Source organism: Seriola lalandi, unplaced genomic scaffold (assembly GCF_002814215.2).
Source record: "Seriola lalandi dorsalis isolate HSWRI2012SDOR001 ecotype SW California unplaced genomic scaffold, Sedor1 jcf7180002054686, whole genome shotgun sequence".
NCBI lineage: Eukaryota > Metazoa > Chordata > Actinopteri > Carangiformes > Carangidae > Seriola > Seriola lalandi.
Window position 1 is genome coordinate 327,034 of NW_019525239.1, and position 25,546 is coordinate 352,579.

The 25,546-nt window shown below is 38.5% G+C and overlaps 1 long non-coding RNA gene across 1 annotated transcript; it reads left to right on the forward strand.

Moving 5' to 3' along the window:
- On the forward strand, nt 1-11,515 carry LOC147818158 (uncharacterized). The gene is made up of 2 exons (XR_015438257.1): nt 1-2,483; nt 4,588-11,515. It is a non-coding gene; the product is annotated as an uncharacterized LOC147818158 (long non-coding RNA).
- The last annotated feature ends 14,031 nt before the right edge of the window (nt 11,516-25,546 follow it).

The window sequence follows — 25,546 nt, forward strand, 5'->3', positions numbered from 1 at the left end:
TTTCTGATAGGTCTTGTATAGCTGCTTTCTTATCAATCTTGAGAGACTTACGATAAGAGATACATATTAACACTTGTAGCTTATGATATTTTTCTTTTCTTTTTTTTTGCTTCTCTTTTCACAGAGAACTGTTCTGAAAGCCCTGCGCTTATCAGATATATGCAAAAAGAAGCAGTAACTGTGAACTAATGCTAAGAAATGAAAAAAAACAAATCCAGTTTCTTCCATCCATTGTCTTGATTCCTCCTCTGCCAGAGAGAGGAGAGACCCTTTGCCCCTATCATCAATTTCATTCATCTGCTCCTTCATTGTCTGTCACGTTTCCTGTCCGTCTGTCCTGTCCTGTACTTTACAACTGCATTTAAACCGCAATGAGTTCAAAGGATACTTCTGCAATGCGAGAATCCAACCATTCAGTGCAACCTCTTACAAACTCTTTTCAACGTTACCACCACAAATGAATATCAGACAAGCCTGATTATAAGACATCTTGTTTTTTTATTTTATTTTTTATTTTTTCTGAGCTTTCTGAAGACTAATCCTGGAACCTTTCTCCATGATACTGTTGGACCAAGGACAAGAGCGTCATTATCCTTGAAATCTTTTCTACCAATAACCACTCATCTATCAGTCCCACACACACTCACATTCTCACATTCTTCTGTGTTTTTGAGCTCCTCATGACTGCTTGACAGTTTTTCATTTTTCTGCAGGAAAGACGCTGGGAGTCCCTTTCAACCTGTTTTTACTCATCATGAATTTATCTCCTATGTGGCAGTAAATGCACCATCTTTAAAAGGTGTAAGAGAATCCCTAGCCCAGCAACATTAACACTACAAACAACCGATAATGCAACCTCTGGTAAAGAACTCTCTTCATACAAAAACCATATCTGATGTTGGGAATATCTAATGTATTATTAATTAGTGAATTAATTAGTGAGTATATAGTGAGTATGGCCCCTGTTTTTCCCAACATAATTTCCATTAAAAAATGCTGTCTTATACTTAGTAGGATTAGGTGGTGTTGTTGGAGAAAGTAAAAGGTCCAATGAAGTTGTAGAATTAATTTCTTAATGTGATGTTATCCCTATAAAAAATGTGCAATCCAATGGACTATAACTAGTTATTTAGTGGTTGGTCTTTTTAACTTACACCCACTTGTAAAGGATGATATCACCCCATCAGACTTTCATGCAGGAGACCAGAGCTCATGTCCTGTCACACACCTGCAATTAGAATTCAACAGCCAGTCTTTCCCTGACCTCACCGATACTGTAGTTGCCATGCAGTGATATTGAAAGCCAGAGTTTTTGAAATATTGACATTGAATGCAAAAAACTAAGATTGAGCCCAGGATTTTGCTGAATGGTCTGATATCAACATTGTGTCCAGTGATGGGGATTTTTGTGGATAATAATTAATTTTGTGGATGTTAACAAAAAATTGCAAGTGATCAAATAGCCACAAAATAAACACACAGTTGAACCGGGAGCCTTCTGAGTTATGAGGGTCTGGGGCAGAGGAAGTTATTGTTTTTACAGATTGGTGATTCAGACTTGAGCATTAAATTTGGCCGTAATGACTTATTTTCAACATGGTGGAGAATTTACACTCATCTACTGCAGGCTATGTACATTACATTGCAATGTAGAGAGGGTCAGGATTTCATAGATATGAAGCATTGACTAAATGGATTAATCACCAAAAGATCTTTGAAGAAGTTGCACTGAATTACCAGTGAGGAACCACTGCAGAGGTACCCTTCCAGGTCTGAATTACTGCTGGTTCTTACACGATGCGCTTGTTGCCAACATTTCTTTCCTTTTACATCCATTCACAACTCAGGTATCTCTTTCTAAATCCCAATTTATGTGTCCCAGTGTTCATGTCCAACCATTGTTCCTCAAATATGTCCTTTATGTATGAAACACGGAGAGACTAGAAAAAAAGATGAGCTTTCCTTTCTGTTGTGTGCCTGCCATGTGCTCCGTTTTTGTGCTATTGTCCCTCCTTCAAAAGTGCTATTTTGCTTTCCTTGTCCAGATCTGCTTCCTGTCTTCACTGTGTGTCATCCCCTGCGTCTTTCCACCCTTTCCTAATAACTGTATCCCTCTTTCTGTGAGACTTACCCCCACAACACACCATCCATTCCCCCATCCTCACTCTTGCACAGCAAGCAAAACCAAAAGGAACTGCGTGAAATTCAAGCACCTTTGCACCTGACAAAAAAAAAAAAAACCCCAACACTGGATTTCAGCATGGATGAAAACAGGAATGGACATAAAATGACTGAAAAAGACTGATAGATATGTTGTAGATGGGCAGGAGGGGGAAAATGTGCAATAAAATGATGTGTTCTGAGTGGACTCTCAGCCATGCAGCATCAGAGGGAGGAGATGGAGGATGAAAATGTTGGGCAAGACAAAAAAGTGGTGATGATGAGGAGGAGGAAGAAAGACAGAAGCAAAATCGCTTCTCCATGTAAGAATGTGTATCTCACTGTTGTTCCTGTGCACTGTTTGCTTCTGGTGTTGTCTTTTCTCATCTGTGTGTGGTTAGTGTGGCATTTTTGTTTTATGTTTTGTGTCTTCATGTTGTGCACTGCACTCGATTTCTTTACCTTTTTCTTTCATGAAGTTTGTGTGCACCACACCTGGGTCAAACAGCCTTCACACTATCTACAGTATCCCACACAGGTGCAGGAGGATTGTAGTTTGTCTTTTGGGCAAACTCAGACTGCACCAGAATCAAATTAATTAGAGTTGACCTGACCTGATAAAGCAAACCCTGCTTTGGCTAACAGTTAAAGTGGGATGAAACAAAAAGCTAAGAACCATTATTTGGCCAAGGTCTGGTCTGTACATGTGCAGGACATACCAACTGAGCTACTCCACTCTTAGCTCTTGGTCTGGATTTCAGCCCAGTCCTGGTTGGCTGCAGTCCTCTGGTTTGAACGTTGACCTCTAACAATATTTTTGATTTCACTCTCTTTGACCTCGATGTCTCTTGGTCTCATTGTTATTCATAAACCAACTACCATTTTTTTTATATCAGAGGACTGAGCAGCTCCCCGGGGACTTCTGCAGTCTGTGTGTGTGTGTGTGTGTGTGTGTGTGTGGGTGTGTGTGTGTGTGTGACACAGAGATAAGTGTTAGTGTATGACATGTATTTGCATGTTGGCTGGGCTGGGCGAGCTTTGTAATGATGTCTTTTTTTTTCCTTTTTTTTGCTTTAATGGTGTGTGTAATGGTCTACCATTTCCTTGCCTTGGTGTACAGTATTTTCTTGCTGCAGTTTCCATAAGTACAAACAACTATGTCATTCTATGGCATTCTTCACCACTTGAAACTACGATCAGTACAAACACACAGTGTGCCATTGTAGAAATCTTTAAATTTTTACATTCTTGCTCCAACCTGAGGGGATTGTGCTAGGAAAGTTTTGCAGTTGCGTTAAAGAACGAAGGCTATAATGGCTAACACTATAATTCACATTTATAGCATCAAAGGAATCCCACAGCCTCCTTGCCAACAGCATCTTTGGGATTAAATGTGTTGATGTCATAGTAATAGACAAACCAGCTGTCAACACTCATTGTTTGCAGTTACAGCAAGTAGTGTTAGACAGAAATAGTTTTATTAGAGAACACAACAAGTGTCTTTTTGTGGAGCTTAAAGCAGTGAGGGCGGGATAAAACCTGAGAGTGACTCAGATCCACTCTAAATTTCTGATCAAGTGAGAGACAAAAATGTGATTTTGAAAACTGTTAGGAATAAAAGAAGTAATTCAACTTCACAAAAAGTTATTGCCCTCTAATACATACAAGGCTAAGACGTCAGATGCATGTAAGAAACAAATGATGTTACTCCATCTTGATGCTTTTGGGAAAGAGGCCCAAATCTAATGTGGTTACCTATCACACCTCAGACAAATATTATTCTCAACAAAGGAAATGGAGATGAAAGCAAAAAATGTATTTTCCTCTGATGGTGGGTAAATTAATTGTTTTGTTTGTTATATCTAAACAATATGTCATTCTCATGTCATACAGACAAAACTGGTTCCTCCTCAGCCGTTAGTGAATCTGATAGAACCATTTCATTGGCCAATACCCATATTCAGGATCGGGTTGCACCAGCTCTTCATAAATCCAACACTAAGTTTGAGTGTTGTCCTTGTAACTAGCCAGTTTCACATAATGAAGTGAAGTAAGTTTCAGATCAGATACAGTATTAACTTTTTTACTCTTCATTCTATTGGGTCAGCTAACTTTAGTTCAGTAGGTTCTATAATTGTTTAGTAGCATCTCTAAATAAGAATTAGTTCGTAAAATGCAACAGGTTTAATTTCATCATACATAAAGTTTAATCTAACCAACATATAGAACTCTACTAAAACGTAACTGTAAAACTATCTGCACAGATGCCATTCTTATAGAAACAAAGAAAATATTAATTTACCCACCTGCATCATTCCACTGACTGACATCATGTGCAAAATGGACTTTGACAATCAAGTCACCATCAAAGTCATGACTTGTTCAATTCAAATCCTCACTAAATTCTCTTTTCTTTTTTTCTTTCAGTGCTGAGTTTCTAACCCCTCCTCCCTCTCCCTACAAGAAAAGGAAAACAGTAAACTTTATATCCCTGCTCCTCCATCTCCTTCAATGGAAGTCACTGTAGAAAATAGGAGGGAGACAGAGAGAAAGAGAAAAAAACAAGATGAGATGTAGAGATCATCACCATCAATGACACCTGTGACCTGAACATTAATCATCAGCTGTATGCCACATTCATATGCAACCTGAAAATCACACATGTAAGCTACTTAACATGGAAGTGACAGAATATGTCAAACTTTTTGAACTGATGTTCATAGCAAACCACAGCATGGATGCTCCCAGCTCAGCAGCAAGAGGGCCATAACCTATGAGAGACATGGAAACCATGCGACAAGGATACCTTCTGCTTCCACTGTTTGTAATCGAGTTGTGGTATTCCTTTACTGAGCACTCATTTTATTTCAAGAAGTTGCATGCACAACTGTTGATTTCCAGTGAATGTTCCACTATTTTGGCACTCAAAGCACTATGCAAGGTGAGGGGTGATGTTGAACAGCTGCGGCAGAGTCTGATCGAGTGTTGCCATCGGGCTGCAGAGGCCGGGCTGCCCTCTGCTGAACTACAGGACCTCTACCAGCGGATGGAAATCTATTCATACATATCAGAAACATCAGCCATATCCTGTCTATTTGATATCATCGGACTCTTGTGAGACAATTGACATCTTAGGACTTCCAATGTAACTGATCTTTTTAAACACAGACGTCAAAGAATCAGTTTTAAACAACCCTGAGATGGAATTGAAGCTAAAAACACGTGGATGGACGTTCCAGTCAAAGACTCCAAACTGCGCTAGGGTAACATCTGCCAAAAAAGGAGGTGTCATTGGAAAGAAAGATGTGATTGACCCTCCCTCTCTCTCACTCTCTCTTTCCCTCCTGAATCTTTACGGTATCTTGACCCCTACCCCCACCCCCTCCCCGCATCTCAGCATTGCTGCTGCTCCTCTTCACCAAATCTGCATGGCATGAATAAACTCAATTAAACCCGAAGAAAGACAGTCAAAAACACAATGGATGGATTACAAAAGGGAGAGAGAAGGGAGGGAGTCCATTAGAGGGGGAGAAAGACTGTAGATTTCTTTTTTCCACCTAGAAATGTCAATGCAAAGTCATTATATCATCGTCCGAGCTTCTTTTTGACTCCCAACTGGCTGCTAATAAGAGTAAAGCAACATCCCCTGCAGTGAACTCTTTCAGAAGGCATGATGAACGAGGAGGAGCTCTCTCCTGCTCTGAGAGAAACAGAGAGGGGGAAGGAGATTCTGAAGATCATACACTCTATACCTCTGGGGATGGGGCGAGAAGAGCTTTCTAAACGTAGCAGGTTGAGCAGCAGAGGGAGAACATCTTTGGGAAACTACACTAGGGACAAAAAAATGGCAATGAATGCAAATTAGAAGTGCATTTTAATGACATTGTTTACCAGCATGAATATTCTGCATGACTTCTTTAAGCCATTCTGATCTCCCCCATGAGTAACAGGGCTAGAAATTGAGAATTTAAACGTGAAATTTTAACAAAATTATCACATTTTACAAAAAAAAAAAAGATTGTCTCAATTTTGTTTTCAATGATAAAACATATATAATTAAGAAGAAAAGTGTTGCAACATTTACCCTGATTTGTTTTCTTTGAGAAATCTTAGGGGACTCCAGCTCTCTAAAATACAAGACTCCACCCAACTTCTGCAAGTATTTCTTATGCTACTTACTACAAGTTTGTCTAATGCTACTACGACTTCTATGTCTCACCTGGCTGCTACTCTGCTTCTTCTTCCTCCTCTTCTCGTTCTTCTTCTTGTAGCCTTTTACCAGAACCGTTATATGTATTCTCTCTAATGGCAGCTGTGTATGTCTGTGTCACTATCTGGACCCAGGACTATCAAACTGATGTTGAACTGAACTGTGTACTCCGAGATGTCATTCATTCTGTGTATTTTAACTGAGCTAGATATCCAAGGCATCACCACACTTTAGAGATTAGACAGGTCATCTGAAATCTGGGGTCAAGAATAGGACAGAAAAAAGGTTCAGATTACATTTTTTTCTTACCCAAACAGTGATTCTGGCAGGTCTCTTTACTTCATCAGGTAAATAGATAAAGGATGGCTTCCTCTTCATCCAGCAGCTTAGATTTATACTCAGCAGTTTAGTACGTACACCAAGCTAAAGCTAATACAGTCTAGTACAACAACCCTCCCTTCACAAAGGTTATAATGTTCAGTCTTTGAAGACACTATGTTACAGATGTTTTGATTTGATTTAGATTTTTTTGATTATGATCATTTAGCAGGATGTAGTTTGCATTATACAGAGAAGTGTTTGTGTTATTTTGCCTCCTCTCATAGATAAATAAATAAACGGCATGGACAAAATATCAGAAATAACTGTCAGTATAAAGGTATAACAGTCTGACAAACTGCAGCCTCCAAAATAAGCATTAAGTGAAAAATAAAGGCCTGGCCTGGTAATCAACAAAGACAAACTATTTTCTAAATTCCATAAAACTTGTTTTTTATATAACAAACCCAGAACATGTATACTTATATTGGTATGCTAACTGATAACACTTTTAGTAGCCTTGTTGTTAAAATGGTATGGATGGCTAAAACATCAACAAAGCCTGTAAAAAAAAAAAGGCAGTGAAAACTTAAACTTAAGCAAAAGCCTAAACCTGTAGCATAGAAAGTTTCCAGTTTATTATTGTTAAAAGTGACCCAATCTAAAAGACTATGGCAATTGGTTTGTAGGTAATTTTCAATAACTCCAAACTAGGGTGGGTTAACACTGAAGTAGGCTGAGCCTGCCATCTGTTAATAGAGCCTGAAACAACATAGGAGCAGAATGTCATTTCCCTCAGTGAGACAACAGAAGAGGCAGCGATGCACTGTGCACAGTGTAAGTCAGACCAGCATTCATGGATGAACAGGAACTTATGGACATTGTGCTGAGCTTCTTCTCACTATTTTGTGGACAAACACTGAACTAGGCAGAGACACTTACTTTGTTTGAAAGTTAGCAGATAGGACAGATGTGTTCTTACCAAAACAGCTAGTTAGTACTAATTTCTTTTTTATGTATCTCATTTGCGCATTAATGCTCAGTATTGATGCCATTTTTATTTGAATTTTTATGTACTCATATGTATTTGGTTTGTCAGACCATGTGGGCCCATCACCTGGGCTAAATTATTTGAAACTGTGTAGCATGGATGGATGACTGAACAGGAATATGGGGCACAGACACAGGTGCCCAAAGGTTCAGGGGCCCAAGTTTGAAGTGACTGTTAATATTTCTTTTTGCAAAATAGAAATGACAACAAAGAGACAACTATAGAAAAAAATAATTTTTGCTTATGTTTCATTCTGGCTGTCTTACTCTGTTGTAGGAGGGATTTTTTTTATTTTTTACATGTCTGTGCCCAGGTGCATTGTCTAATAATCTATCCATGTTTGTAGGGTTTTTATTTTGTACCTGACATGGCTATGATAAACATCACCTTGCTTATAATTTCTAAAATGCTTACACATGAAGACAAATCTGTACCAAACTCACCAACCAGTGAAGTTCATCAGCTGTACTTTTCTGCACTGCACTGGCTATCGAGCAAAAAAAAAGAAGGAAAAAAAAAAAAAGAAGCTATTTCTGGTATATAGCTATGTTGCTCCCAGAGTGACAGACATGAATGTTCAAAATTTCTTCTCAAGTCTTCCCTTGGATCTTGAACTGGAACCTTCAAAATTTGGTCAAATGATCCACAATGTTTTCAACAATTGTTACATTGCTCGGCTACAAGGGGCAAAAGTTGCTATAAGATGGAACTGAAGACTTTCATTCTTTGTTTGATATAAAAGCTTGAAGCTGTAACATATCTGTAATCATGTTTAAAATTTTTTCTTAAAACTGGGAATTGGAAGTTTGTGCACAACATGCTAGATCTAAGATTTCTGTAGACTTTACCTGTATTTGCATTGTTATTGAGCACAGAAAATGTGCATTGGACGAATTGCATATTTGGACAGTCCACACCCTCACAGACTTGCCCTAGAGCATACCCGTTAAGTTTTGGACATTTACAGCCATGCTAACTGAATCCAATATTGTTGAGGCCCTTGGCTGGAGAATAAAATCAAATACCCCCACTTCACACATGTGAAGTTTGGTTTGCACTACATTCTGGGTACCAAAAAGGTTACTATTTGGTATCCCTACTCCTTTCAAATTACTGTATGTTGAGTTACTTGAGTTTTTCTCTTGATTTTCATGGTGAATTTTTCATGATATTATGTATAATTCTGGGGGAATTGAAACAAATCGCAAACAGCCAAAAATCAAGTGGAAAACAGGTCCTATCTCAGGAATCTACTGTATCACAAATCTGAGAGTTGAAACGTCAAAATATTATGATGCTGTGTGTCTATTTTCAAGAAAGTTTTAGGTTTCAAATAATAGTTTTATTCTCATCATCTCTACAATGCTACTTTCATGTTACCTGCCTTTGTAAAAGCATACAGTACAGGTTACTGTAATGTTTCAACCAAAAGGTGAACATAACTGCATCAGTGTCATTCGTTTTGTTAATTTTCATCATTTTTTATTTGTAAAAACAGTACTTTGCTAAAACTTACCCATAAAGTTGTTCTGTGTATTGAGGGGTTTTAAAAAAGAAATATACTGGAAGGTAATGTAGCATTAAAGGAAGTCAGGAGACCTGTGTAAGACAAAAGCAGAGGCTCATATAGATATCCTCCCTTGTAGCACAGGCCAAGCTCCAAGAATGCTTGATCCCATAATGCAACTTGATGTTATCTGTAATTTCGGAACAAAAAAGCACACAAGTACAAAAATGACAAAATTGATTATTTACCATGAAAGGTTAAAAAATGTTTTTCATCTTCAATCCTTTACCATCCTGCAGAAATGATTTTTGTTACATTTTGAGAATATTAAGCTGTAAGAGAAAAAGTAGTCAGTGTTTCCAATTTCTTGTTTGGTACTCGAATGTATGAAAAAGAAATGCTTCAGGAGCTCATGGGATATGGGTACAGCCAATATCCACAGTTGGATCCACCCCTTCCTACCCGACCCTTGTCCTACATACTTTTGTAAGTCCAAAAATCAGTCTAATTATAATAAAGACTTGTCAGCAGTAGGAGAAGATGAATTGTTACGCAATTCTATAAAGACTGATTATGCCACTGCAGTGTAGTGGGGATCGCGCAATAATTAAATAAGCTCTTTTTAGGGCCTCTGGTTTGTGTGTAGGGAATGTGTGTAAGAATGTGTTTGTCTGTATAAAAGACTTTTATGTGTAAGACAGGAAGCATGCAGTGAGTCTGAGCTAAGCCATGCCCATGTGAGTAGGCAGACATCTGAGCTAACCCATAGTGCAACTTTACTTGAAACCCAACTGATGACCAAACATATCAGGACAAGATGCAGAGTAGCGGCTCTGCCCACTGTCACTCCCTGAAAATGCAACCGCTTCTTTTCTCCATCCCATGACAACACATTTCCCCCCTCTCTCCACCCTTTCCTCCTCTTCCTCTTTTCCCATTTCCTCCTTCAGTTATTTTGAGGAAGAAGCTTCTTTTTGCATCCCTTGTTCTTGTGTTTTTCTATCCTATTTTTTCAAGATGAATTCTAAATGCATGCGTGGGAAACTTTAAAATGAAGAGTCTGACTTAATTGTGAATGACATGTGAAGGGAAGCCTCTCGTCCGTTGAAAAAAAAAAAAAGTTCTTCCTTTCTTCCTTTCTTTGTCAGGTTAGAAGAGACATTGTGGGACATGAACTATTTTTTTGTCTTTAAACTTTTTTCCCCTGATCAATTCACTTTATTAAAAGTCCTGTTCTTATAATATATTGCGAGCAGAGTGGAGTTAAAACAGCAATAAAGAAGCCAGATTACTGAGCAGAAGATGGACTTTTTCTATAGTATAGTTTATACACACTTTTCACAGAGCAGCAGTTTAAGACATGATCACTATCTGGAGGCAGAATGAGTTCAGTTTCATAAGTCCAGTCATGGTTTTCCAGAAGCCTCCAGAAACATTTTGGGAAATCATTGTTTCATGTAACCGTTTCAGAACATATCCTCCAGAAATATTTGAGGTCATTTCTCTGTACTTTAAGAACTTTTTACTGAATCACAAACTTTTCTTTCTTTTATCAGGCACGTTGAGTCAGCCTCTATGTTGAGGTCTGTTCAATTTGCTCATCATTTTTATTTTTTATTTTATTTTCCTAATGCTGCACTTTTTCATAATCAGAAAAATATATCATTCCATAAATCCAGATGCAACTACTGTCTTTGGATTTTGTCACTCTGGGTGGGGTCATATCACTGTTGTTTGATGGTCCCACAACAGGGATAAATTATTGATATACTGTATGTCCACTGGAAAGAGGCAGAGAAAAAAAGAGGGATGACCAGCAGAAAGATGAGAGGCTTCCCTCCATTAATGAATGGGGATTATGCTATAAAAAAAACCTGATGCTGGATATAATTTTATTGTCACTAAACTGGAGAGAGAAAAAAAAAGACAATAAAGAACTGTATAATATATATTTCAATGGAATGTTTATTATTTACCTTTTCTATTTTTGAAAAATGTAAAAGAACAAAAAAGTTGAAACTGTAATAATCCAACAGCATTTGTGAAATAGAGACTTATAAAAAACAGCTCTGTTGTTAAAATGTTTTAAAGTTTGACTGTGAATGCTGATTTACCTGAGCAACTCTCCTCCTTTACTGATAGAATAAATAAAAAGCAGATGAAAAATAAAAAACACACACAAATACTGGGAAAAAGCAAACAAATTCAATTTAAAGAGAAAACCTCAAAAACTTAATAAAAAACATTAAAAGTTTATGCCAAAATGTTCCATCTGTGTCCTGTGGCTTTTTTTTCCTAAAAATCATCTTTTCCTTCACCCTCATTGAAAAAGCCAGAATCTATGAAGTTTGTTTCAAAAGCTGAACTGCTGGACACTAGATGTCTCCTACTTCACTGAAAAGTCCAACCTGAGTTTATGTGAGTTAGAGGCTTCAAGTGTCAACACACGTGAACCATTATGGGTTCCATGTAGTTCCCATGTCATAAATCTGGCTGGTATATCCAGCTGCTTTTAACAGTGAAATTAACATCCAGGCAAGAGAGCAATGAGGACATAGATTACTGGTTGGAGGTTATTTTTGCATAACCGATACAATATGAATGCAAAGAAAATGAACTAAATTGTTCTATAAACAAACTGTGATATGATCCTGCAATTATGGTAACTTTTTAACTGTCATTGAAAAGAGACTAATACTAATACATACAAATAATTTTAATTTGTGATCTATTCTTACATTAATTGGGCTCAATTTCAATACCGGGGTGGAAGTAGCAAATTCCATTTATTCTCATTGCTAAAGTATAGTTTTTTTTTGTGAACTTGTACTTATTGGAATATTTTTAACAATCAAACAAACTACTTAGATCAGACTATGGAGGACATGGTGCTTGAGACACAGAGTGACATTCAGACAGGTGTGTGCAACACTGTGCAGCATCAACAACTACTGCATTGCCAAGCAACATAGCATTTTGTCTGTGTTTGTCAGCTGCAGCCGTGGAGTTTATGTTGTTTATACATCCCTGCTTTTCCTGCTACTTTATTCTGCTGTTAATTCTATAAGAACCATCAGCTGTCTGATTTATGGAACTTCATATTGCTACATAAAGTCTATGGACATGTTTGTGTAATGTAATACAGCTAAACAGCTCCACATACTATCCTCCACAATAATCACAGTTATGTACAACTCTCTACAGAAATTAATAGCATTAAAATTGCAGATATGTTGTGTTTTGTTCATTGTTTTCTGATGAATCAACAGAATCTCTTGTCCAGTTCAGGTCAGATAAATTTTATTTTATCAACCTGGCCACTGAACATTCCTGTTGTACCAGTTGCGTTTTTTTCTAATCTTGTTATCGTACTTAAACAGACAGTCTCAGGTGAAACAACAAACCACTACTGACACCTTACTACCTACCTACTATTAGGTAGACAAACAAATTACAGGTGTCAGTTATTTTGACTACTTCTATTTAACATATCATCTTAACATATGCATTTAGCCTTAACATGCTTGATGAGCTTAAAACATAGACTTCTTATTTTCTCTAGGTCTGTATAAAATATTGACCTAAACATCAATGCAAAGAGAGTAAACATTTCTTATAACTCGTTTGTCTTTTTTTTGTTTGTTTTTTTTTCAACAAAGTCTTTACATTTTGTTTTACAAACATCACATTTTTTTTTTAATTATTTTTTTTACTTTAAATCATCAGTTCCTTAATCATCTTTCAGGTTTCTTAATAGTTCTTGTGGACCTTCTAACCACAGGTTCACCTGAAGTATGTGAGTTGGTGTGGCAGTCTGTGCGAGGTGAAGGAATCGACTCAGACTCACTGAGGGCTTCACTTCAACAGTCTCTTGGGTCTTTAGAGGTGCTCCTACTGCGTCTGAATATCTGTCCTTCTTCTGTCCTCAGTGAATGACCATGGAGCCACTTCTTGAAGAACAGTAGCTTTTGTCTTCCATCCATCAGGATTTTCAGTCCTGACAGTGTCGTTGCTTGACAGTGGAGGAAGCTGCTTGGCTGTTTTGTCATAGAATTACTTCTATTTCATCTAAGCTGTCATAGCTTTTGTTCCAGCTTTGGATGTTTCTTCTGCTGTGCGTGGCTCGGCAGTGTGGTACGCAGCTTTCTATTCATTAGCAGCTCAGCTCAGCTAAAGCTAGGTAGGGATCAGAGTTACCGTCAGCAGCTTTCTTCCGGAGTTGCTTGAAGTTGTACTGTCCTGCAAATTCTTGCCACTCTCTGCTGTTGAAACATGGTCCATTGTCATTCACGTCTGTGTTTGGTATGCCATGTCTTGCAATGATGGATTTAACATGAGTTATAACACATGCTGATGATGTGTTTGACAACAATGCCATCTCAGGGAAGTTTGAGTAGTAGTCGATGACCACTAGATAGTCTTTACCTTTGAGATGAAACAAGTCCATTCCTACCTTATGCCACGGTGCCGCTGGCACATCTGTTAACATCATAGGCTCTTTGGTTTGCTTGTTTCTGTGTTTTTGGCATGTTTCAAATGTGCTCTCAATGTCTCTGTTGTTGCCAGGCCAGAAAACTGTGTCTCTCGCCCTTCTTTTGCACTTCTCAACACCGAGATGACCTTCATGGATCCTGTGTAGTATGTCCTGTCTCAGGTTTTGTGGAATGACGATTCTGTTTTGTCTCAACAACAGTCCATTAACAATGATCAGCTCACCTCTAATGTGGTTGAACTGTGGACATGAGCCTACAGGCCATCCTTTTTTCATGTTCAGAATCACATCTTGCAGCTCTGTGTCTTTTGCTGTTTCTTCAGCTATTTGTCTGGACTTTGTGTCTGATACAGGAAGTGCAGCAGACACCATGTTCACATGGTTTTGAACATCCTCTTCAGTTGTGCTCACACCGTCCCCTGCAGGTGCTTGTGAGAGCGCGTCAGCGAGTATCAGGTGCTTTCTCAGAGTGTATATGAGCTCAAAGTTGTATCTCTGCATTTTCATTAGCAGTCGCTGAATCCTTGGCAACATGTTATTCAGATTTGACGATGGTCAGTCTCTACTGTGAAAGAGGGTAAGCCATACTTGTAGCTGTGGAACCTCTCTAGGCCAAACACTAACCCATGGCATTCTTTTTCTATTTGAGCATATTGACACTCAGTCTCTGTCATGGACCTGGATGCATAGGCCACTGGTTTCCAATGCTTCCCTTCAGCCTGTAGCAGTACTGCACCAATTCTGTCCTTTGGAGCATCCGTTGACACTTTGATCTTCTTTGTTGGGTAGAAGAACGTTAACACAGGTGCTGTTGTTAGTATCTTTTTTGAGCTTTTGCCACTCTTGGTCATGTTTGATTGTCCACTTAAAGTCACACTCTTTATGCAGGAGTTCACGAATACAGGATGTTTTTGCAGAACGGTTGGGAATAAATTTACCTATAAAGCTGACCATCTCCATGATGCGTAACACACCTGTCTTGTGACCTGCTGTACCTGTTGCATTTTTTTCTAATCTTGTTTTCCTACATAAACAGACAGTCTCAGGTGAAACAACAAACCACTACTGACACCTTGTGTTAGGAAAGTGCAATATCACCTAATCATCACATCCCTGTTTCTTTGAGGTAAAATACTATTAGGTAGACAAACTAATTACAGGTGTCAGTTATTTTGACTACTTCTGACACCTTGTGGTAGGAAATTGCAATATCACCTATTCATCACATGTATTAGATTGCATCTTTTGCTAGGTGTTCCTAATAAACTGACAACTGAGTGTATATGTACATTCATCAGTTGTTTCCACAGGATGCAATGACCCTGACTAGAATCAATCGGTTGCTTTCAGTGTGGTTGTCACCTGGGAACAACATAGAGCAATGAAATACCAACATACACCTGTAGCATAAAAATGTTTTTTGATTTAATAATTTTATCATATTTTATTGCTATCACCATATTTTTACCCCTCCCCTTCCCCCTTTTAAAAATGTAACATAGTAACATTTACTCGGAGTGCATTTGACTGTACTTTTTACTTGTACCTGATTACATTTTTACACAAGTAATTTTACTTGTACACACACAAGTAAAATTTCTTTTAAGTAACGGTACTTGTACTTCAGTACAATTTTCCAGTACTCTATCCATGTCAAATACTGTCTACTTAATAAGAGAGAAAAAAGAAAAAAATGAGAAACGTTTTTCTCTCTTTTTACTCTAAGGTGCTTAAAGATAAAAGCATTCTTTACATCACCCAGGGCAGAGTTATAGAGTTCTTACAAAGTAGCAGAACAGGCATTGTACTCTGAACTTGATTGGAGCGATGGAACACCATCATGTCACCATTAAGAGAAATTAAAAGGTGGATGTCTGACAACTTTTGTTCAGCTCAATGAGACCAAATCTGCACTTTGTAAGTTTTTAAAAGTGTTGTATAAATAAAGTTATTACGTCCCTGCAATGCAATAACATTGAAGGCATATATCATTATTATGTCCCTGCAATGCAATAGCATTGAAGGCATATATTATTATTCTGCAAATTTATTATGTGCCTGCAATGGAATAGCTGAGGCATTCACACAGCCTCCTGTACGCTATTTGGCCTCTAACTCCTCCTACAGTTTCAGGGCTACACAAACCGATCAACCATCAAAACGTTTGGCTCTTTTGGTATATAATCGGATGTATTCAACTTTTTGATATTATTTATAATTTTTGAAATATTAAGCTTTTTATTAAATTTTTTATCATTCAAATGAATGGGGAACACCTTCAAATCCTTGAAAACTTCAGCCTCTTTAAACTTTAACTACTTCAGCATGCTTTCAGCTACAGATTTCATTCAACTGTTAAACTGTACACAAGTATTTCAGCTATTAAGCTTATTCAACTTTTTGATATCTTCAACAGTTTTTGAATTATCACAATTTTAGTTTTATGTTTTTTTCTGATCATTTTTGAGTTTATAATGGGTGTGTATTGCATGGAATTTGGAGTGGATCACAGCATGGCAAGAGTGGGAGAAGCTCTAGAACTCCTCTGAAAAAATTCTGTTTAACTCATCCTCATGGTCACATATTTCAATCTTCACACGTTATGACTTCCTCAATAGCGGAAAAATTTGTCCTGTTTCATAGAACGTGCCTACCTCAGCACAGAGACTTACAGAATTTGAACATGAGCCTTAAAATGATGGGAGTATCCTCCACCGCTCCCATTGACTGCAATACAAATTCAGGAGCTGATTTTCCCAAAAATGCAGAGGTGACATTATTTTGTAACTCTGTGTCCACATTTTTGGCTTGAGAAACACCAAAACCAAATATGCTGTGCATGAAGGTCTTGTGCCGGTCATGGTCTGCTCATGCACAGGCATTCACACTATTATTATTCAAATCTTTATATTTTATTAGTGTTAATGCTTAGGCATTCACACTATTGTTCTTCAAATCTTTATATTTTATTCTTACTTCCTCCAGCTTTCCACAGTCTCCAGCTACTCCTTCATACTTTTTCATACAGAAACCATTCAATTAACAATATATTTTTGAATTATCACAGTTTTAGTTTCATGCTTTTTTCAGATGCTTTTTGAGTTTATAATGAGTGTGTATTGCACGGATTGTTCAGGGCTAGAGTGGATGACATCATCGCTAGAGTGGGAGAAGCTCTAAAATTTGTCTGAAAAAAATCTGTGTAACTCGTCTGTACAGCCACATATTTAGATCTTGACACATCATTTCTTCCTCATTAGTATAGAACTTTGTTTCATATAAAGTCACTACCTGGCACAAAAACTAACAGAATTTAAACTTAAAATTCAGCCTCAAACTGATGGGAGTACCCTCCAACTGTCCCATAGACTGCAATACAAATTCAGGAGCTGATTTGTGGAGAAAACCAGAACTGACCCTTTTTTGTAACTTGCTGCTATTTCTACATTTTTGGCTCCAGAAACATCAAAACCACATTGAGGTGTTCAGGAGAGTCTTGTGGCACTTGACCATGTGATAATTTTGCTGATATTATGTACCATTTTGTATTCAATATCAGGAGTCTGAGAGATTCGCTGACCCCTTCTTTCCATAGATTTGTATGAGCTCTGTGTCTTCAAAAGCCAGATCTCTCTCTTACGCACACACACACACACACACACACACACACACACACACACACACACACACACACACACACACACACACATATGCACACATACACACAGGCACACACACACATACTACTAATGCAGTATTTGGGGAGAAATGGACAAAGCTGATTCTTATTAGCTAATTAGACTCATTAATCCTTACTATTATTACTCTCAGGTATGAGAGCATATATAAGACAAATCAGCACTGTGTATGTGATTGTCTTCATGTCTTTCTATGATTGTGATTGTTAAGAACGCTTTTTTGTACACATATATGTACACAAATGTATTGACATACACACAAACTATCTCCACCTTTGTTATTTATGCTTTTTTCTTATCGATAGACAAGTGCTTTAAGGTGTTTTTTTTCAACGGCTGTCCTCTTGCACTCTTCCTCAGAAGAGTCACGTGATGTTGCTGTGACATGTCTTATCAGCTGTTGTTTATACAGGTGTGGTTGTCCTGTCAGGTTTGACAGTATAGGCCAAGGTCATTCGATCAGAGAGCAACAAGCACCACCATTGTATTGGGGAGGCCATTGAGATCCGAAAAAGGGCCCAAAGAACAGTGAACTGTGACGAGGGGGCATAATTGTTGTCTTACCCCTGGGATGCTGTTGGCGGGTCCTGACAACTTCTAAGGGCTGTTTGAAGGTTAAGCTTATGCACTTCCCAACACCTCACACAAACATACACTGAACTGTCAGACCTATGATCAAGGTGGTACTTCGTTTAGGCATCATTTCCTCGTGACCATTTGTCTTGTCACCGGGTAAGCGGCTAATGATAGGTAGTACACTACAACTTGTGAGACATTCCGTCATTCACTTTATTACACGCTTTGGGGATAAAACTATGTGAAGGAGTGGAGGAGACAGAGCCAGACTTGGATAATAAACACACGCAGGGGCGGAGCCAGACATTGTAAACATTTGGGGCTTAGCTCCAACTTAAGTCAATATTCAGGGGACGTGCTCCCCCAGTGAATTTTTCCCCCATTCACAGCAGCAACATGCACTATTTACTGTATCAAGCCATTTGTACATCATTTTGGAAAAACATCATAGTTCATCCAGAGTCTGCATCATATTTTGAATCTTATTGTTCTCTGTCTCCATCATTCTGAAACAGATTTTGACAATTACGAATTTTCACTACTGCCACACAAAAAGAGGCAAAAAATGATCTGATGTTACTATTTGAATTTACATGACATAGGTGGGGAATGAATTTGGCATAAACAGCATCACTAATCTTGACACTTATTTTTGTTACACTATGCTGGAGTAGAGCTCATAGATTTAATGTTTAGATAACAAATCTACATTTAAATCCAGACCATCATAATATGTGCTGCTTTAACTGAACAGACATGGATCCACAACAAGGCCAAGTAAATGTCTTTAGTATTCTGAACTGAATATTAGGCCAACAGAAGAATATTTACTCCAATGATATTAAATTTCTTTAACGAATAGCATCATAGGATAAACAACATGGACATGCACTGTAATAATATCAGTATTTTATTTGATCTACTCCTGATCACTCTGTTCTCATTCCCTCCTCTTTTCTTCTTCTCTAACCCCCTCAGCTCCAACCATCTATCCCTGGGAAGTCAAGTCCAGTGTAATCCTAGATCACATCCTTTAACGTTTCAATCGTGTAATTACATTTTCATTTTCAAGTTACATGATCCTCTTAATAAAGTTCCCAATAGGCTTCTATAATGACTTTAATATTTATAATTTTAGCCTGTTATTTTCATATCCAATTCAAAATCTGGATGAGACCTGTTAGGGGGTACACTACACAGCTACCGTAGATTACGGAGTTAGTGAGGTAATTTATTGGTTCAAAGTAATTTCAGCTATATAACTTCAGTAGCCTGACTGATGAAAGCAAGCCTTTGACTTTTATAGAACATAGACATGTTGATGTATAGACATTTGCAAGTCTATACATCCAGAGTCTGTTTTGCTCCTGTATTAGTTCATGATTTGCACTCAATAGCTCATAATGTGGTGGGTTCAATTAAAAAGATGTAATCAGCTGTAATGTAATTCCTGTATCCCACATTTTCATTTGTCACTTCTGACATTTAATCAATGCTTAATTGGAATACACAACTGTTGATTTTTCACAAAGTCAGTGCCCCATGTGTTATTTATGGATTCTCTCTGATGTCTAGCTTTAGGACAGATAATATTGACTTAACTGTCCTTGGGTACATGAATAACATATGTGACATTTAAGCCTTTCATGTACTCAAAATTGCTTTCAAATTAATGAACTGTATGTTTATGAACTTTGTGATTATTATTTATTAGTAACTTGCAATTTACCTTCACTTACAGCTGCAGTTTGTTGATTTTTGCTGCTGCTTGTGGACTTCATACTGGTTTACTCTGTGTAAATTTGTCTTTTCATAAAACAGCATGTTGTAATCTGATTCCATCTTGCATCTATGGGAAGGGCTGGTATGGGGAATATAGCAGGAAATTAACAAACGTCGTTCAGGAACCACCGCCAGAACAGTAATGGCCGTCCGGCATGTGTGGCATGCTTCAGGCCGGGTTGTCAGATGAAAATGAAATGGGGTGTGCAGGAAAAAAACAGAGGTGCGCACATCTGTCTGCTGTGCAGAGACTGTGCGCATATGGACATTGGGCTGAAAGGCACTAACTTTGCTTTAAATAAGGAAGACAAAAAGCAGGAAGGCCGCAGTGAGCCCATGACTGACTCTGAGAACAGTCCGCGGTCTGAAACTTCCACCAGGCTTTATATGCTGTCTGGATGAGGAAATCAACTGCCCAGTATCGGAGGTATGTCCGACAGAGTAGGAGGCTTTGAATTTACTTTCTAAATGTGGTTCAAGGAAATGTTAATTTCTTGATGCTTCATCTGAACAGTGTGGCATTTACTGGCCTGGATGTAAAATAGGTAAACACAAATATTTGCATATCAAAAATTGAATATCAGTAAAAGGGAAACCATGATTGTAGTTTATATTCTAAGCATACATTCATAGTAATTATTGTAAAAGTGTGGTGTTATTTTTGTGATCATTGTTAATGTGTGTTATTATGGTATAATCATTTCGGGGCTGCATTTACTTTTTCATCCCTGAGCATAGTGCAGTACTGGTATTTTACAGCAGGTCTGGGCTGGACAAGTGACAGGTGTGTTTACAGTGTCTTTGCTCTGAAAGACGTTACAGCAGGAAAGGACTGAAAATTAGTGGGTTCACCAGGGTGTTGTGTTCATGTCAATGCAGAGCTGAGCTGGAGCCGCGACTACTGCAGAGTCATTTGACCCGGGTGTGAATGCCGATTGCACCCTTTTCCATTGTTGACAAATGTCCGATGTTAGCGGGTCTTAGCAGGTTTTTTGACCAGTGGAAAAGGGGCTTGACATTAGACACACAGCCCCGCTCGCTAACCAGAGCTGCTCTACTCTGTGACCAGCTGTGTACACAGTAGCCTTCAGTGTGATAGGCTATTACTTGTGATGTGTAACCAATCAGATGATGCTGTGGGCAGAACTCTGCTCCAGACTAGGTGACTACAGAGAGGGACATCTGCATCAGAGCCAAAGTAGCACATTTTAGAATGAATTCATTTACGATCCCTAGCAAGCAGAGTCTGCAGCAAAGAGACAGCTTCAGCCGGTGCTACTTGTTGACTGCCATGATGCATTTTGCCTCCCCCTGTATCTTTACTCCTTCTTTTATGTTTATTGGTGGTTGGTGTACCACCTAGAGGTAGCAAATGTTGGTTTAAATGTGGTGCCTTCCGGATACATCTATACTCAAGCGCACACACACACAAACATACATGCTCATACTCATATACCCTCATGCTCATACAAATATTCTCACATTGTTAGAAAGTGCCAGTTTGTTTCCTCCTCTCCACTAGGAGGAGGCACCCAGTGGTGGCTCAGGATGGTGGTACCTCCAACCTTATAAATAGAGGCCTGAGGATCACTTCCTCCTCTTTGTTCCCAAACACCTTTGTTTGTCAGGTGTTTGCAGGTGTTTGCCATGTGTCTTTTGACTTGACCTTCAATGTAAGTAGTTATTTCATATTCCTTTGAATTATGGTGTGTCTGAAATTAAGGTTATGGATAATTTGTTATGTTTGATCTTATTTGTTAAATAATAGTAAGGATTATGAGTTTGATTAATCATTATTGTGATATTCTTGTTTCCTTTTTATCCAGACACATTTAATATAATCTAAAAGTGGATTTATGATTGGTAAGCAAAATATTGTAATTTGCTCTTCTTTTTGTTTTAGAACCATGGCAATCACCTCACAAGCATCCCCTTATCACCATTTAACAATGAGAGATAAATAAAGTAATTGTATCCTGAATAATCCTGATTCCTGTTGGTTTGTGGCTCCAGTCAGAACATTTTGATTTACTACACACATTATGCATGCATATCTATGTAAGTATTTATGAATATATATAACATATACATGGATGTATATACATGCATAACTTTATGTATGTATATGCATGGTAGTATGCATATAGATAGATAGATAGATAGATAGATAGATAGATAGATACTTTCTTTATCCCCTAGGGGAAGTTCATGTGTCCATTAGCACATTGTTGATAATAATAATAATAATAATAATAATAAAAACAGTAAATAACAATTAACAATAATAATTAGATTAGGCCACTTCCTTTGGCTGAGGTGTTGTATAGCCTGATAGCAGTGGAAGGAAAGGATCTCCTGAACCTCTCTGTTCTGCAGCGCAGCGAGATGACACGATTGCTGCAGCTGTAGCTGCTTCTCTGTCCTGCCAGAATGTTGTGGAGAGGATGGCTGGTATTGTCTAAGATGGCCTCCATCTTACATTGCATGTGTCTCTCCACAACAGTCCTGAGTGAGTCTAGACTCCTGCCAAGCACAGACCCTGCTTTTATTTTTACCAGCTTGTCCAGTATCTTTGTGTTCATGTCTGACATGCTGCTGCCCCAGCAGACTGCAGCATAAAAGAGTACATTGGCCACCACTGACTGATAAAACATGTGCAACGTTTCACTGCAGACGTCAAAGGACCTGAGGAAAAAGAGCCGGCTCTGCCCCTTCAGGTAGATGGCATCTGTGTTCAGGGACCAGTCTAGTTTACTATCCAGGTGCGCACCTAGGTATTTATAGGTATTTATAAGTGTGCACCACCTCAATGTCCTTCCCTGAAATGTTGACTGGCTGAAGGATGGGCCTAGACCTCCGAAAGTCCATGACCATCTCCTTGGTCTTGGAGGTGTTCAGAAGGAGGCAGTTCTTGTCGCTCCATTCACTGAAGGCCATCGTCAGATCCCTTCACTCCTCTTCCTGCCCATTCCTGATACGCACCACAATAGCTGTGTCATCCGAGTATTTCTGGATGTGGCAAGACTCAGAGTTGTATTTAAAGTCCGCCTTATACAGGGTGAACAGGGACTGAGCCAGAACAGTCCCTTGTGGACCCCCAGTGCTACACATCATAGTCCCTTAGACACAATTACCCAGCCTGACGTACTGTGGTCGTGTTGTCAGGTAATCCACAATCCAGGACGTGAAAAGGGATCCACCCCCATCCCTTCCAGTTTGTCTTTAAGAATGGGGAGTTACATGGTGTTAAATTCAATTGAGAAATCAAAGAACTTAATCACCATGTAACTACCTGGCTCATGTACCCATTTATCTCAGCCGGTTGCCCTACTTTAGGTACCAGAACAACCCATGATGTTTTCCACAGGACTGGGACCCTCCCCGTTTGTAGACTTAAGTTAAAGATCCTCTGGAGAGGCTCAGCCAGCTGGGCTGCACAGTCCTTTAACAGCCTCGGACACACACCATCTGGGCCTGTTGCCTTTCCAGGATGTAGCCTCATGAGCGCCGCCCTCACGTCCTCTGTTGTACAGGACAGGAAACTTTACCCCATTGTGGAGGGAGTTGCAGCTGCAGTTTCAGGTTGTGAAGGACATGCAGTAGGAGAAGCTGCAGCTGATGCAGTGGGAGATAGAACAGGTGAGGTTGTGTCAAACCTGTTGTAGAACAGATTTAACTCATTGGCCTTGTCCACATCACCTGATGTTGCCTTGCTGTTCTTCTCTTTATAGCCAGTGATGGTCCTCATCCCCTTCCACACTCCTCTGATGTTGTTGTGCTGCAGCTTCCTCTCTACTTTCTTTTTGAAGTCTTCCTTCGCCTGCTTTAATCTTCTCTACAGCTCATGTTGCACACACCTGAGCTTCTCTCTGTCTCCATCCCTGAAGGCCTCCTTTTTCTGGGTGAGGAGGGTCTTGATGTTACTGGTGATCCAGGGTTGTTTGTTTTGTTGTTTGGAAAGCAGTGTACAGTCCTGGCTGGTATTACAGTGTCCATACAGAAGTTAATGTAGTCCGTGGTACCTTCAACCATTCTATCAAGGTCAGGGTCCTTGCTATTATCATTTTCCTGTGACTCCAACAGGACATTCCAATCTGTGCACTTAAAACAGTCTTTTAGAAACTCACTGGCCTCCAGGGTCCAGTTCCTAAACGAGCAGGTGGTGGATAAAGGGGACTATATTCAAATGATAATGTAATTCCACAATAGAATTTTAATTTTCCACAAATGTATGTCTTATTTGAGTAAAAATGAAAATGAAAATGCAATAAACAAACTTGCATTTTCATTTTCACATACTTGTATGGGCAATCTAGGACCATATTAAATTGAAAATGAAAAAGCTGTCTGATATTTGATTTTCAAAGTCATACCCTGCTGCACAGTGGACAATATTCAAATGTTAATTAAAATTTGAAAATTATAATTAAATATAAACATATAACCTAATTTTACAAATAGTCAACCAATATTCAGGTCACAATGAAAAGGAAAATGCATTTTTTTATGCTAACGTTTAGCAACGTTTATTATTACTGTCAGCTCTTCTGCCTCTCAGAGGGTATTTGCCGATGTAAGGCTGTGTGAAATGTCTCCATTAACTGTAGGAGTGTATTAGCCTAGTCATCAACATCACCGCTGTAACGGCTGCACTGACTTTGACAGTTTTTATTTATTAAGCCCTAGTGTGGTCTTTATGTTAACAAATGTGTATGTTCCCAGCATTGTGTGTGAGGATGCAGACTGTACAGACCAAAGAAATGTTTGGGCTAATTTAATTTAATTTAATAAATGTCCTTTGTTTCTGTTTGGTAGGTGTGTGTGAAGCTGCAAAGCTTATGTATAAACTCAACCTTGTTAAAGACTGTCATCAGCAACATGGACTACTGAGGCCACCAACATAGTCCCCTGACTCAGTTCCCTGACTCCTATGTAGGCTCAAATTAGTGTCAAAATGATTTAGAGCTTGTAACGTAATGTTTACAAATATTTCCAAAGTTAGTAATTGTAAATTAACCTCTGTAAACCTGTAAAATGAGTCTTGAATTTGTGCATATGAAAAAAATGTGCTTGTGGTGAAGAGATTTGTATTTGTTAAAAAAGGCTGTGTGAATCAAAACTGAACCCATGACCAGTGGTGAGGTTACACAAAGACACAGGGAGAAATCAGAAGGCTCAGTGGGTGCTGTGTACAGATACAACACAGAAAGCATCCAAAACTTAGTGCTCAACATTCCCAGTGTGTGACACTGACAAGTAAAAATTTTTAACCGTTTAATGTCAGTGGCACACACTGTGGTAACTTTTGAGTGTAGTTTTATACATTTTTCTGTTCCGTTTTAATACACAGGTGTTGACAAAACCATGTCTTTTTTTTATGTCTTTGTGTAACCTCAACACTGATCCTTTGTTCATAGCCTTGATTGACAGTCTATTTTGACAAATACAAATCTCTTTGACACAAGCTAATTTTTTTCACATGGAGAAACTTAAATTTCTCACACAGATTTATTATACAGGTTTACAAGGGTTGAAAGACTACAAACTAGAAACATTGGAATTATTTGTGAAAATCACTTTACACGTTCAACCTTCCTACCAGGTTACATGGTGTAATAGGCTTACTGCAGCAAAGGCTGGCGCACATGTAATCTCACTTCAGTTGTGAATATATACTAGCTGATACATTGTGTTTATACAGTTGTGGTCAAAAGTTTACATACACTTGTAAAGAACATAATGTCATGACTCT